The sequence below is a fragment of the Haemaphysalis longicornis genome, unplaced genomic scaffold, assembly GCF_048455015.1.
Source record: "Haemaphysalis longicornis isolate Haplotype H1 unplaced genomic scaffold, Haemaphysalis longicornis Haplotype H1 scaffold_4, whole genome shotgun sequence".
In the NCBI taxonomy this organism is placed as follows: Eukaryota; Metazoa; Arthropoda; class Arachnida; order Ixodida; family Ixodidae; genus Haemaphysalis; species Haemaphysalis longicornis.
This window is the reverse complement of record NW_027526361.1, coordinates 53754831-53771081: the sequence shown is the minus strand read 5'-3', so window position 1 is coordinate 53771081 and position 16251 is coordinate 53754831. Positions and strand designations below refer to the sequence as shown.

At 49.4% G+C, this 16251-nt stretch overlaps 1 long non-coding RNA gene across 1 annotated transcript in view; it reads left to right on the top strand.

The window, feature by feature from the left end:
* Positions 1-15430, top strand: part of LOC144180358 (uncharacterized) — a 35215-nt gene extending 19785 nt beyond the window's left edge. Inside the window, exons 2-3 of the long non-coding RNA XR_013324383.1 lie at positions 13510-13795; positions 13884-15430. This is a non-coding gene — a long non-coding RNA (uncharacterized LOC144180358). The remainder of the gene's footprint in view (positions 1-13509; positions 13796-13883) is intronic.
* Positions 15431-16251: the final 821 nt, after the last annotated feature.

Here is a 16251-nt window from a genome sequence, read left to right as displayed (position 1 = left end):
CAGACCTTTCCGACTGTTCGGCTTAATGCAGCCACTTAGCGACACCCACGGCCTGAGAAGTGCTGTGTGTTAACGGACCTTCTAGATTCTCATGGTTAGATGTCTACTTATTTCCCTATAGCTTATTTGTTTGTTTTCACAGAGTGTGACATATGTCCGTTTCGCCCAAACAGTCTTTACGTATGTCGAGCTTATAATACTAGTCCCCATAAGGAGGAACATTCCTGGAGCCTCCTTTTCCCTCGTCCACTTCCCCTTGGTACAATGCCAAAACACTGACACCAGGATTAAGGTATGTTATGAAACAGTGTGAATGCGGGTTTAATCAAGTCCGATGTGTCTCGGGGAGCTCCAACGAAACAGCGGGCATCTGAGCGTGCTTTGATACTTCCAAGCTTCGCACCAAGGCCAGCTGGCGCCAACCTTGATGTAGCTTCGGGTGTCGCTTTGCCTTCGGCACTGACTTCCTAAAAACTGAGAGGAACCGATGTGTCACCAGAGAGCAGAGTGCTCTTAGCCCACCCGAACCATGGCGTTATGTGTTTCGTAAGCCAAGGTTTGGGGTAGCGAAAATTCTCAACAGTCGCCAATGTACCTCAGCCGTGTATACATGGGGCCGAACTGCCGTTCGCCTGCCTTGCGTCGCCCAAAACCAACAATTAAAACTATGTTTGCAAAGCCCACCACACCCGGAAGCAGCGTAAGTCCACAACAACAGACGTCAAGACATCTCAGTGTTGTGTAAATAGGTCGTACGCAAAAGAAAGCGGTAACAGACTGTAAAACGAAGAAAAAAGAAGCATGCTGTAGGGTGGAGGAATGCGAGGAGGAATGGGACAGCCGTACGAGGGAGGTGCGAAGGAGCGCATGCGCCATCATATCTTTAACTCCAGGTAGTTTCTGTGGTGCTGCGGTTAAAACGAGTTGTGGGGTGTAGTGTCGGGACAGTTCATTCAATCTTCGCAATGGCGTGCCCGTGTGTCAGCAAGCAGTCATGGTCATGCAGCTGAAGGGAAAAGACTGCACCATATTTGACAGCCGCAAGAAACTGTCGCTTGCGTTGGTTCCCCAGGACGCGCTAAGGCGCAGACATTTTTGTTGTTGTAGAACGGCAACAGTATCGATTACTTATCGAATCACAATACCAACGGAGGAACACCTGTTTGGTTGTGCACCTTCAATTCACTGCTCGGCTTCGTTAACGAGATTGCAACGACGCGTTCAAACACGATCTCCCAACTGTTGTTAACGCGCAGGTATGGTAGGCTGTTCGCGAGAGGTCACTGTCGACTAATGGAGTTCGAAAAGTTAACGCCGCACGCGAAACGAGGTGGTTAGCCCGACGAAGACGAGCCAAAATCGCGAACTGCAGTGCGGCGCGCACGATGAGATTGCTCGTGGCGGGCGTATGTTTGGTAATGACCCACCTCACCCCCGCCGCTCCGTTCCGTCCAACTACTGGCGCACGTATGCGCGCGACAAATTAAACGACGCCTTTTCCCGCGTTCGCGAAAAAGTCCTGGTAGCTAGGAGGGACGAGCTAGAGCCACCGGGATGCTCCTGATGCCGGCTGTCCGCTCATTAGATCCACGGCCGCGGGGTGTGAAAACCCTGTTAGGTCACGTACTTAACACCCTGGAAAGCCATCCGGGCCACTGTTGCAACGGCATCGCGGGAGGTTTCTCGACTCGAGTTGACCCCTCCGCCTCCCAATCGGACAGCGCCTCCTCTTCGTACCCTGGGTACGTGCCGTAAACCTCTCCCCGCTAGCTCGACGGAAAATCCATGCGACCGCAAAAAGGTGACCGCAGTGAGCTTTGCGGGGCGCACTGTGATGGATGAGAGGAAATTGCAGGTCTTCCCGGGGAAGGGGGAGGGCGGGTGTATGTGCGTTGGCTGTGTTGGCGAAGGCAGGGTGACCGCAGCTTGACTGCCGCCTCCCTCCCAGAGCTGTCGCGCACCACCCCACTCTGTCGTCACTTCCGCCACTTCTAACTTCCGGTGTGTCGGCACGCCGTGCTCGAGAGGGGCTTCTTCTGCTGCGAGCCCGTCACCACTTTGGCGGAGCTCGAGGGACACGCTGTTTACTTTGCGCTCGCCGCCGGCGCCGCGCGAGTGATGGTCTGAGAGTTTCTGGCGTGCTTCCCCCGGTGCACTGCATCATCTTTCTCGCTTCCCGTACTGCTTTTTACGATCTGCTTTTGAAAACGCTGCTTTATGTAGTAAATAACGCGTTTTTCTAGTAATATTTCTCCCAACTTTTCCTGTATATAGCTTTATTTCGTGCATGAGTACATAAAATGGTCATTGTTTGCATTCCGCGAACTTTTCTCGATTTTCTTTTTACGCCGCTGATTTTTCCCTTACTGCTGGCGATTTTCGAGGACCAACGTTTGCGTGGCAGGTAAAAATAAAAAGAGCTAAGCTAACAAAAAAAAACTGCTCGGATAACTTTCAGCGATTCTAAAGTTTTTGTGCACGTAATAAAAAAAAAACAATGACCTTCTGTCATAAGTGGAGGGCTATCGAGCTTGGTCGTCATTGGCCATCAAATTTTTTTCCGCTGCCGTCACATGCTCTGAAATAAAATAAACAAATGACCACATTCAATCGATCGCACAGGATGGCGGACAGCGAAAGCATATGGCATGTCAGTTACGGGCACACGGAACACGAGAACGGGGCGTGTCTTCATATACAGACATCCGAACGGGAACACGTGTGCGAAGTTGGCTCAGATTTAATTAACCATGAAGACAACACGTAACCTTAATTTATATGAAAGGTTGGGAAGCTCATACCTCGCTACAATTTCGACGAGAATCGTTAGTGCGATCACTAATCTGTAATTAGTGTCTAAAAGGGTGGCTGGGTGACTCCGTGCCCCTGAGTACGCAGTCGCTAGTCCCGTTTTGGGTGTTATTTTTTCCCTGGTTAAGATAAAATTCCCATATGTTCGTTTGTCCAAGATTCTGGCGCACGTTAAACGAATCTGTGGCGATATAGCACGAAGTTTTACATTGCCCAGATCCCGTGCCCAGTACGAACGGTGTGCCGTAGCCAGTTTAACCTTCTCAATATGCGGATGTCGGTGTTGTTAGCGCGTAATTAACTGGGAACATAGCAGGCGTTAAATTCGTACAGAACACTCAACGGAGAACGACTAAGCAAGCCGCGCGCGTACGTTAAAGAGAATAGGGAGCTTTAGCGTGGCGGCTAGCGTACGCTACGCTATGGTCGGCGGGTAGCGGAACCCGACTGCGCATGCGCGCACTGCCACGGCCAGGGGGCCACCCCCTCAACTGAACGAATGAGCGGGTTCAGCGAGGCGGGCCACTCGCCCCCGCGAAACGAATGCTCTCCTGCCTAGTCGGGTCCCGGTATCCGCCGACCGTAGCGTAGCGTACGCTGGCCGCTGTGCTAAAGCTCCCTAATAGGCAGTTTTAGCATATCGTTGCCGTGTTTGCGTTACCGTTTACCGTGTTACCGGAAGCCGCTGGCGACGGTGAAGCCTGTGCCGGTAAGTTACCGTTCGCGGTAACTCTCGCGCTGCGCAGTCGACTCCCGCAAGCACGGTAAACGGTAACGCAACACGGTAACGATATGCTAAAACTGCCTAATATCGAACGACCCCTCCACGAATACGGTAGGAAACATGCGATACAGCTCCTTCCCGCGCTCACAAGCTTCGTAATCATGCACACAAGTTCGTTTCCTACTCTCCTGTCAGAGGTTCATGAGGCATACACATTTATTGAATTGACATATTTTTTAGGCTTCGTTACTCCGTCACTCGGATTCCGTTGCTGTAAGTTCGACTAACTGATGTGCTCCCGTGCAAAGCTTTGGAGGGATGAGAGCATTAGTTCACACCAGCCATTACCTGACAGGCGTGCAACGGTTAGGCTTGGCAATGCCCCGTCTGCGTTCTGAATGCCCTGTACGCCTAAGGTTACTCTGGTTCGTAAAGCCGTAGTGTAAGCCACTCTGAAGCGAGGATTGTTGCTTTTCACTTACTCAGTCTTACTACCTAACTCCTTTGCCCGCTAACTCACTCCCTAACTCACTCACTCCCTCACTCACACACTGACTTTACCACCTCAGTTACTCCCTAACTCACTTACTCACACAGTCACACACTCACTCACTCTGCCCACTCACTCACTCACTCTCTAACTCGCTTACTCACTCTCACACTCCCTAACTCATGTACTCACTCACTTACTCACTCGCGAACTCGCTTACTCACTCACTCACTCCCTAACTCGCTCACTCACTCACTCACACACTCATTCACTCGCTCGCTCACTGACTCAGTCTGTCCTCTCGCTTACTAACTCATTTACCCGCTAACTCACGCCCTAGCTCACTTACTCATACACTCACTCACTCACTCATTCAGTCACTCCCTAACTCGCCTACTCACTCACACACTCCCTAACTCACGTACTCACTCACTGTGCACACTCACTCACTCAATCTGTCCTCTCACTTACTCCCGAACTCCTTTACTCACTCACTCACTCACTCACTCACTCACTCACTCACTCACTCACTCACTCACTCACTCACTCACTCACTCACTCACTCACTCACTCACTCACTCATTTTCGGCAGCAATAGACAATCGAGTAAGCCTGTATTCAAAAGCGGGAAACCAGTCTCCAGTGCACGCGCTTGCACAGAATAAGCGACGTCGGGAGAGGCGGGAGGGAGTTTGGCAGCCCTCTCCTCGTCTCTCCAGAGAAGCCGGCAGAGCATTTTACTGCGCTGGGCTCGTGCCATAAACTGACTACGCACCGTTCTGGCGCGGCCATTGCCTGCCCTTCGAGGGAGAGTCTCTTGCACGGCGCAGGAGCACCTCATTTGCATAACGTCCATTCGTCCGCTTTCTTCGGCCTGGACGCCCACGCCGTTCACGCCTCGCGCTTTCTCCTTGCTCCGGCCTAATGTGCGCCGCCATAGAACGCCCCCTCGTGGCTTCTTGATCGTCCCCCGCCGAAACAGAAACTTCCCCAAAGGCCACCTGCAATCGATGAGTCGCAGCTCGCGCGCAAAGCGCACGAGTTGGTCTGCCTAGGACTCCTACAGAAGAGAAAACCGAGCGGAGTTCGATGCTTTAAGGGGCCATGGAGAGAAAATACAACTTCGTTCAGTCTGAAAGATCTAGCATAACTCATTCAGTTCATTAAAGCCACGAAAGGCATTTTTTAACAAAAAAAAAAACGCAAGAAATATTGAAAAGCTTTCAAATTTCGCGCTACAGTGACGTATTATGGTCAGGAGTGACGTAGTATGGGCTAGCACTAAAAAAAGGTATAAGTGTGTTAACTGAAGGTTAGCATTGATGTAATACGATCAAGCGGAACTAGAGTCCTCACTACGATCGTCCAGTCATGTTTCTTGGTGGTGGCTTAGGTCTGCGGCTACCAATCACACAGATAAGATTCTTTGACGTCATAGAAAGTTGCCGGAAAGTGGCTGGGGGGTCGCCACTGCTTCATATGTTTTCTTTATTATCTCGATTATTAGTTTTAATTTTGCGATAAAAAATGTTGCCAGTGCACAAAGCAGCCCTTTTAATGAAGCAAACTTGTATTTACCTTCAGGGCCCCTTTAAGATCCTTTGTTTTCGAAATACTGTTAAAGTTCTAGATTTATACCTTCAACACAACGGCGCTGATCCCTCAGTGCCCCGACCGTTGGAAAAAACGTGTAAGCTGCGCAACGTTTTCAGAGTGGCGTGTCGAAAATTACGAGAAGTTGTGCAAATAAGCTGCTTAATCAGCTATAGAAGTCGTTTGCGCAGTCGTGATCGTTATTCACACCCAAAGGCAAAAAACAAAGTGACGTAGGTCAGGTCATTCACAAACCTCACATGCTGCGCAGCACCATCTCTTACAAAGATTCATAAGCCCGAGAAACTTTCGCCCGGTTGTTTATTTTCCAGATGCATCCGGGCTCCTAACCAAAGCTTGAGCATTCCCGACATAAGGAGGGCATGCGCTAGTGTTCAATTGGTTGAGGTTATCTGAGAAGTAAGCAGACGTTTGCAGTACCACAACATAAAAATATGGCGCAACATGTTTTAAAGCTTGGAACTGCAAACTAGACGAAATTTGTTACGTACTACGTCGCATACCATGTGTCACTTTAAAGAAAATACTCATACGCTCGTGTTACTTGTGGATCTTAAAAAGAGGAATTGATCGGAACGCAGAATGTGACGGTTGTCATATAATGCTCCCCCTGAAGAAGGACGTGCACTATGAAAAATAACGAGTACATAACCAGGGTTCATGAAAAACTAGTAGGGGTATATACATCTTTTGCTATGCTTAGCCGCTATGCCACCACGGAGAGTATATCGCACAGAAGGAAGTTCACGATGGGTGGCTTCACGATGTAGGATTGATTGATTGATTGATTGATTGATTGATTGATTGATTGATTGATTGATTGATTGATTGATTGATTGATTGATTGATTGATTGATTGATTGATTGATTGATTGATTGATTGATTGATTGATTGATTGATTGATTGATTGATTGATTGCAAGGTTTAACGCGCCGACGCTACACAGGCGAAGAGGCGCGTCGTAGTGGAGGGCTCCTGATTAATTTTGACCACCTGGGGATCTTTAACGTGCGCCGAAATCTCGAACACACCGGCATTTTCGCTTTTCGCCTCCATCAGAAAAGCGACCGCTGCAGCAGGTAATCTAACCCGGGACCTTGTGCTCATCAGCACAACGCCTTATTCACTCAGCCACCGCGACAAAAACACGATACATGTCAATATCTATCCCGTTTTCCCGTTCTTACGCAATTTTATTTATTTTCCTTCATTGAGGACTCTTTCTGTAACTAATTTTACGAACGAATTGAACCTTCTGAGGGAGCGAGAAAGTGTGGTACGATTACGGTCTTCTTTTCGCCATTACTTTTTCCCGTTAGTGACCGGCGGCGGCTTGTTTATCTTTCCTTTTCCCTTTTTTTCCCCTCAGTCGCGATCTCATCTCTCACCCCCACTTTGGTCAATTTTTCGATCATTTTCTCCCGCCCCTAGCGTTTCGCTTTGCGGGAATCTTCCAACCTTCCAACTTCTTCTTCCGTTTCTTTCTTTTTCTCTACGCCTCTCCAGCTCCGTCTCCCTCTGGGTCTCCCCCTCTACTCGTCAGCAGCTTGGAAGCCAATTCGCATGTCGTCGTTCTCTAGGTGAAAACCAGCCTCAAGTCGTGAATAACGGAAAGAAACGGCACCGTAAGTTTCTTTTTTCCGGGAAGTGCGAAAGACAGCAGGGAATACGAAAAGAAAAGGCAACTAGGGAAAAGGGCGAAGCATCAAGAACGATTTCCACCATCACACAGCCCTTTATCTCCAACCTCTGCTGTTCCTCCACTTCGGAGACCCATTTTTATCGCCCGCCGCTCCGCGAAACGAGGAGGCGTAAAGGCAACCTAGAAAAACCCGACACGAAATGTACAGGAAATTGAGATAAGAAGAAACAAAAACGATCAGCGAGCGAGCAACCAGGGGTCGGCGGCGGCGGCTGTGGGAGGCCTTCCCCATAAAAGGAGAAGCGAGCCGGCCGGTGCGGGGCTATGGCTACGGCTTCGACTACGAAGACGGCATGGAGAGCACGGGCGCGAAGGGAGGGAGCAGTGCCGCCTTCCCTTTTAGGACGAGACGCGCGGGGCGCTAATCAAATAATTTGTGCGGATGGATATATATAGACGCGCGGAACTTCTTTCTTTCCGCCTGCGTGCATCCCTTTTTTTCTTCCGCGACGTTTCGCCACTTCCCCTTCGCTCGCTTCGTACCGAGGAGGATGCGGGAGAGGACGAAAAAAGGATGGGAGTCGGGCGGGGGAGAAACGGGTAGGATGGGTAGCGGGGCAGCCGCAGCTTCTGACGGAGCGAACTCTTCCCCCCCCCCCCCTTTTTTTTTTCCTCTGCGCCTGGCCGTTGCACTGCATTACTTGCATGCTGGCAGTCTCGGTGTCGCTAAGCAGTGCTGGCAAAGGCTGGGAACACAGAAAAGGCAAGAAAAAGGCGGGCTATAAGTATAGAAATCGTCGATTAAGGATATATATATACATACATAAAGTAAAGCCAACCCAACCAGAACAGGCGGCGGACGATCAATGGGCAGGCGCCATCTCTCGGTCGTTAATCGTACTGCGGCGTAAATATTGGATCCCTCCACACAGCAGCAGCAGCGCGCAGGGCGCAATCGAGCATGGGCCGTTAGAGACGGGATGGGGATCAGGAGGAGGAGGGGGAGAGGAGGGGGAGGAGGCACTCATTGGGGCCCTAACGCCAACTTCGACGCGCCTCCGGAGAATGCGTAAAGCCTGCAATAGCTTCGGCTCGGTGCCCCTTATATCCTGCCGCCAGGAGTGAGTGAGTGACTGGTCCACAAACTGCGGCGCTCTATAAACCGTGCTCCCCTCTATTTCACTCCCTCCATCTTTTACCCCTTTCTCGTTCTTGGGTTGTGTTTTTAGAGCTAATGGCTACCACTCGTTGGCTGAGTTGCTACGGCAGTTGGGATTCATGCCCTTGTCCAAGGGCTTCCAGTCACTGCTCGTGATTTTGTACATATGTTCGCAAATCATGAATGCGCCGAGGTGTTCGCAGTGAGGGGCGTACCAAATGGCGTATGAAGTTTGTGTTATGTTTCAGTTTTCTGTTCGCTTTGTACGAAGTTCACGTGTAGTCACCATAAACTGAGGTGCAGAATTGAAAATATTTATGTCGAGCGCACGAATGTTTTTAGGTTTTCTGTTCATGAATAGAAAATGATAGCACGGTACAGGTCGCGTTCGAATAGGTTTTAGATGGGTTTGTCGTAGCCGGCATCATTACACAGGATCACCAGCGACGGCTAAAGGAACTGACCGATGGGAAAATGTCCTCTCGCTATAATATTAGGTATAACCATGATGTTTTCCGGGTTTGAGCGCTACGACTCTAATGGGACACACACAAAAAAAATCACAAGAAAAAGAGGACTGACTTTCAGTGGTAGGCGATGGCAGGCTCTTCTGAAAAATGCTACGGTAGAAAAACTATCCCATCTTTCTTTTGTTGCCCCACCATCGGCCGAAAACGATTTCGATACAACGGTGACACACAAGAGGGCAGTGTCTAACGAGCAAAATACAAGGAAACAATTCTGTTGCCATCGTCCGCAGTGAAGCCCACTGCTGCCGGTCGCGCTCGAAAGAGAGCCAGCCAACCACAAGTAAACTGCCGTCTCGCTCCAGAATCTACGGCCGGGCTTTTCCTTGCCGCGACGCTAAGCTTATTGCCTCGCCGGGACCAAAGAGAAGGATAATCCTGTTCGGACTTGTTCCGAGACCGGTGTAGATTAAATAGGGGATTTGCAGAACGGCGTGCACTGGCACAAATACTGGAAGCTACCCCGGGCTGGTTCCGCCTTTAAAACGTACGTCGTGAAACATGTCCGCAAGACAGGTACAGTGCAGAAGAAAGTAAAACGCGCGTTTTCATTTTGTGCCTCCGTTCCCCGCCAATCCCTCCTCCTTATCCTTCCATTTCCGTCAAGGATTTCTTTATCCTAGCTCATTTATCGCATACGTGCTCTTACATTCTACTACACATCAGCGCCGGCGGTTATTCTGCTAGACCGGCCATAAGTTTAGGCCGGAGAGCGGAGCGCTTCATCGCTCCGTATCGACTAGTCGGCATAGCCGCCTCTCGGCTCTCATCCGCGCAGCACTCGGAGCTTGCCGTTTGCGGATCGCCGGAGGACTCCGGCGGCAGCACCGTTGGCTCCCCCGCTCCCCATTTTCAATCGCAGAACTCCTCGCTGCGGTCAGGAAGCACAGAGCGGCGAAACATCTCGCTCTTACAAGTACTGCAGTCTGAAAAGCGGGCAGACCACGCCGGCGTGATTTCCAAGAAAAACCGCTCCGATCGATTTGACTCCGTACAGAACAGCTGAATTTCTTTTACTCCCTACATTTTTTTTATGACTGTTCGTACTTCGTTGTAGTTCTCCAATCGCCGTCTGTTCGTGGTGTATTTGCGCTTTCTCTCTCGTCGAGTGCAGAGACCGTTGAATGCTTTTTGCTGTCCGCATTACGCCCTCCGTCTTTATTCCCATTCTGCGCAGACTGGGGGAAGGGAGGTGAATTTTGTCGTTTCCTTAGGTCAAAAAGCGAGTTTGTGTGCTTTTTGTTGGTGTTGAAGCTTTCCCGCAGTTCGAATCTCCCGCCGCCTTTCGCTAAAAAACATTCTCTGGGCGGGGAGGGGGGAGGGAGGGGGCGGGCAGCTGCCCGTGGATGTTTGGCAAAAGGCGCCCACGGAGGCAGCCAGATGAGGATGCGACGAATTGGACCTCCAATTTATTGGCATGCTCCCCGGGCTCCGCGACTCCTTTGGCCGGGCGACTTCCTCTGGGGCAGCATTGCGACTTTTCTCTTTCTTTTTGTCTGTATCTGCTGTGCTCACGCATTTGTATCACTTTGAACGTTTCGTTCCGTTTGCTACCTTCGTACGTGCGCACTCGCTGTGTCCGACACCGCCGTGTTTATTCATGTCTGCTGTTATTATTCGCTGTTGAGGTAGATGGGTTGGTAATTTTATCCCTTTTCTGCTCGTTATTTTGTCCCTACCTAGAAAGCAGTTGTTGAGGTGAACGATCAGTCCCGTCAACTCGCCGAATCCGGGTCGTCGAAAACAGGTCCCATTAACTCGTTCACGTCACGAACAAATTACCTTAAGTGCAGAGAACTTTAGGGGCTCGCCTTGCCGTTGTAGCGCGCTGTAACGGTCGATGTCAAACGACTGCCGGAATCAGGCGGTGCCGCGAAATAACGGACCCAAGTATAGAGCCCGGCGTTCCGTCGTAGGCCGTCCCGCGGAGGCTTCGAAAACAAAGTGGTTTATATAGTCATAACCGTTCAAAACTCGTGAAACGCTGGCGCTCGTCCTACATCTTCCCGTTGTTTAGCGCAAAAAAAAAACTGCAGGTACATTTGACGCAAAATATGTGCAATTAACCGGCAGCACCCGCGTTCGTTTAGCTCTAAACGCTCGTTGCGTTGGTTCTTGCGATAGTAAGCGAAAAAAAGTGGCAGTGCAGCGCCGGCCATACCGATTACTTAATGGCCGTGTTTATTGTATGGTAGCGATGCAGCGAGATTTTCCGATTTAAAATGCAGCAATGATGCTCCTCAACGCGTAAGCTAATGACGTTACTCAAACCAACGAATAGGCAGAAGCACCGTTCACCTAGTGGCTCATTAGAGCTGAGCACTACTTTTTTTTTTATTAGAACGTTCTTAGGTTACCTGTGCGACAACTCATGCTTGGTTGCTTCATCCAATGGTTGTCCGGTCTTCAATCATCATCTTTGTCAACACGAACTAGCGCCGCCTTTAAACGAGCGGGAGAAGTCTGGACGCAGCATAGCCCTTGAATCTGAGTAACAGGCCGCGCAATATATCCGCTTTTTAAGCGAAGCTTGTTACTCCAGGTGCAAACCCAGGGAACACATGGTAGCGTCCCTCTGACCTTCACGTTCTGCCAAGGTCAAGCAAGTATGTTGCGCGTTGCTTGGGAAGCCGCGGTTGTTAAGATGCACACATGCACACGCGCACATAACATATTTAAAAACGTACAGGGAGGAAGAGATGTTCTACGTATAAATATGCTTTAAATCAAAACTCAGAGAAATAATCAAGAAAGAAATACCGATGCATGGATACGTATTTTATCTAATTTGATTTATTTGCAAGTTTTTTTTTTTATGGTGACCTAATCTGCTGCACTTACACTCTCGCCACACGCGTTACTTAGATGCGTCCTGCCGGAGTAGACTCAACGCACTTGGTTAGTTAAATGCCATTTTAAAGAAACACGTCAAATAAAAGACAATTATAAAATATAATAAAGCAAATGCAGTTCAGGGGTGATATAAGCAACGTGTTGTTGTTGTGCGTACATAATAATACCAACCAATTTGCAAATGAGAGAGAGAGGGAGAGAGAGAGAGAGAGAGAGAGAGAGAGAGAGAGAGAGAGAGAGAGAGAGAGAGAGAGAGAGAGAGAGAGAGAGAGAGAGAGAGAGAGAGAGAAACATTTTATGCACTTGCGAGCAGAAACTCAATGGGATTCACGTTTACTCATCGTCTTACAGGATCGTCTTACAGGTCTTTACAGGATCCCTCAATTTTACAAAATCACTTCATTGAAATCCTTGCTTTATCCGAAGTTTTTCATGATCTCAAATACAGTGCAGGAGGGGCAATTCTATATAGTTTGATACTAATATATACTAGAGGGAAATCTGGCGCTGCATTCACGGGCCGCCGTGGGCGGCGCCATTGCAGCTAGCGACGTTCCTCGCCTCCTTGTCTTGGTTAGCCACATGGCTTTTTTTTTCATCTTGAAGCCAAAAGGGGTAGCATTGTTTTTTTTGCTCATCTTCCATAAAGCTTCTAAATAATCCCTGACAAATAAATCTTTCTGGAGCTTTAATTTTATAATCACAAAACAAATTTCAATAAACTTTGACAGTAATATTGTTGCATTTTTTCAGCCAAAGCCAACTTTTCAGCCTGTTCGTGAGCCATGCCAAGGGCAAGTGGAACGTGCCTGCCCGGTACATGACGGAGCGCTCGCTGAAGCGCGGCTTCCCTAGACAGTGGCGCCAGATTTCCCTCTAGTATATATTAGTACGAAACTCTATGGGCAATTCACCCTCTGTTTACCATGTTCACAACTCCAATGTCTACTAAGCCATACCAAGTCTAATCCCTCTCTAGGTCTGAGAACGCAGTTTTATACATAGCATTATTGCCTCGATGGGACTTGTCAGCTATCTTACTAAGTGGGCAACAACAACTTCTCCATGGGGCTATTTTAAATTTTTCACAGGGATAAAACAGTATTGCAGAGCTCTGGTTAATTTTCTTCCGTCGAATGCATCGTATACGTATAGAGAAATGGCTCCATTTCAACGAAGTACGGCTTTTCAGTGTGTGCGTGCTGATGGAAAACATAAAAAGTCCTTGAAAGATGCCAAACCCCAAGTTCCAACCCTGGCCCAGTTGGTAGTGTACACAAAGCAGCCAGTGCTGAAACCTTACGAGATGAACAAAAGAATATAACGCCGACACAATGTGCGCCCATCCCGTTTTGTCCGTGTGAAGTTCCACTTTTGCTTGAAAAGTCGCAGCGGGAATTATAGGTTAGGAGAGTTATAAAGGAATTTTAAGAGATGTGGCGGCTTCAAGCAGGTACCGACGCCCATACAGACTCTTGTTTCCACGAAAAAGTCTCTCTTAGCGAAAACTTTGATGCCGAGCGGTGTGGTTCCAGCCCCCATTCCCGTTGCTTCTTAAGCAAGCTCTCTCGTGTTCCCGTTGAGACGTAAAGCGCTCACGACGTTCCCCGAGAGCTGTTACTTCGCGCGTGCTCGCGATGACTTCGACGGGCTGTGTGATGATGTGTCTCTCTCCTCGCTCTGTGCAGAAAACAACGCCCTCGGCGGATCCAATTTGCAGTCGCCTCTGGCTAGCTGCGAGTGGGTATCGCCGAGACGACGCCTCCGCATCGACTGCCTGCTGCCGGATGCGCCTCGATAGCGCGGCTCTGACCCGGCGCTATCCGGAGCAACTCAGGAAACGGCGCGGAGCGGGACCGCCACTATGGCCTCCGACACCGCTTCTCGCCTCTCGCGAGAAGACGCGCCTCCGCAAACGTATGCTCCGCCGGTGTAATTAACCGACCGCCGTGACCGGAGACGACTCGCGAAAGGGTAAGCAACGCCGCGGCGGAAGAATACGCCCCGAGCAGATCTCTATCCACTAATTCCTCTTTTCTGGTGTCGTTTTACTTCCTTCCAGCCAGTTTGGAGCGTTGCCTATGCGCAGCCAAGACTAGCGCCGTGCTGCCGCAACGGTCCGCCCACGCCCTTCTCCGGAAGCGGAAACGCTGCCTGTCTCAACACGCATCGACCGGATCCAACTTCCGTTTCCACGTTTCCTTATCATTCGACTGTCCAGACTGCTGTTTTCGGAGGCCTGGACGGAGAACTGATAAGGGCTTGTGGTGACATTACTCAACCAGTGAAGAGGAGGCAACGCTCCTTCGCCCATCTCGTCCCACCCTCCCCCTCTCCGTTCGAGCTTCCAACACCTTCGCGCGTACCCCCTCCTCACCCCCTCCGCCCTCTCCACCCTCGTGTCCTTCACGGCATGCTCCCATTGTACGGCCCTTCGATTACAAAACGCAGCCTCCCATTGTTTCGTATCTCCCGCGCCGGCAGCTTTTCTGTGACGGGCTTTGGCGGCAGCCGGTTTTTTTTTTTTTTCTCGATAATGACCCAATCAATGATATCTCTTCTCAGTGCGGTACCATCGATTAAAGTTGGGTTCTGCCGCCACCGAGTGTATAATGGAAAGCAACATTTAACACCGCCAGTTTCTTTTGATGCCCAAAAAATGAAAATGAAGGCACAATGCGTAACACAATGACGACACACAGGATCAAGGTGCGAACGCAGTAAACGTTGTAATGACAGGGTACAGCACTATTCGATTCAAAAACGCGTAATACAAAACTTATCGCCTATGGCACCCGTTGCCTGTAGCGCTTGCGCCTGTAGCACTTGTAGCCTGTGGCAATTGTCGCCTGTGGCACTTACGGATGGTGCATTTCTGCCGCAATGGATTGCTGACATTGGAACCAAGACCGTGTGTCCGATCACCATCCGCGGTGGCTGTGTTCCTGATGGAGGCGAAAACGTAAGACGTACGGAACTTTTGCTCTATTCAAAAGAACATCAGGCGGTGTAATAAATAGATCCGTACTCCTCAACTTGGGCTCCTCTCATAGCTTAGCACGAAAAAGACGCCGATTTGAACTTTCCTGGTTTTCAAACCACTTTCTGCGTTTGCAAATTCAGCTAAACATTGCACAATAATGCCCGGCACGATTATTTCAGTCTAACAAGTAAACGTGGCGAGGCAACCCTTGGAGAGAGAGAGAGAGAGAGAGAGAGCGAGAGAGGGAAGATCAGCACAAATTCATGTCACAATTCAATGTGTAACGTTCTGTATTTTCATACACAACGAACTTCTTTACGCGCAAAAGACATCCACATTGTTTCTAGTGTCTTTACAATTGGACCCGGCGAAATTGGTGCAAAATAACGGCTAATTCGGTCAAAGAAATTGAGCTTTCTTGCGATATTTTGTGGCTGGCGCAGCCAAACCGTGAACCATTATAGTTTCAGTTTAAATATCAGCTGTTATTCGATGACAAACTGTGTACTTACTGCTTGTTTACAAATTAAATACATAAAGCTGTCACACCCCCTCCCGTTTCTGTTTCATTTGTTCGCGGTGTATGAAAGCGATTCACGAACGGAGCAGACCACTCCTCTCTCCACGCAACCGGCCAAGCACAGACCACAGATCATTCCACAGTGCTGCAAGAAGTGTAGTCATGGACAAATTAAATGTGAACACGCAAATATGAACCGGAACACGCAAATAGCGCTGTCTCTCTCCATGCAAATCAAATTGAGTAACAAAGTGTATAAATGGGAACATATCCACGAAACATACTCTTTAATTTTGAGTGTTCTGGTTCGTATTTCTTGGTTAACGCTTCATTTGTTCATGGCTATACGTTAATGTTCAGCTGATGGTCTGGTTGTCCTCGTCGGATGCCCTGGCTGACCAGCAGACAAGGCGGGGGACGCAAAGCATGGGCTGCAGTTACGCCGGAGCCAAAGGTGAGAGCATGTGACCATCAATCTTCCCAGGCGCTGAAAAGCAGAACTCACTTGGAGTAGACACTCTAGGCCTCCAAGTTAAGTGCCCCCAAAGAGAAGTGGGACTTCCTACTGAAACTGAGTTAAGCACGAATTCAGGAAGATGGGGTCGGAGGCTGCGAACCTTTTCCTTTGGTGGGGGAGGTCCAAGCGATTGACTTTTATACCTAAAGGTCCAAGTAATATAAAAGGCGACAGTACCTGTTTTTCGCGTGTCCACTAGTCTTCAGTTGTCGGTATTTCTCCTCAAACAATTCGATTCAAGTATTAAAAAAACGGTGCGATAGAGTTGCTAATATTCGCCAATGAAAGTCACTGGCTTTTAAAAGAACCCGCCGTGGTGTCTCAGTGGCTAAGGCGTTGTGCTGCTGAGCCCAATGAAACAGGTTTGATGCCCGGCCGTGGCGGCCGCTTTTCTGGTGAAGGCGAAAAGC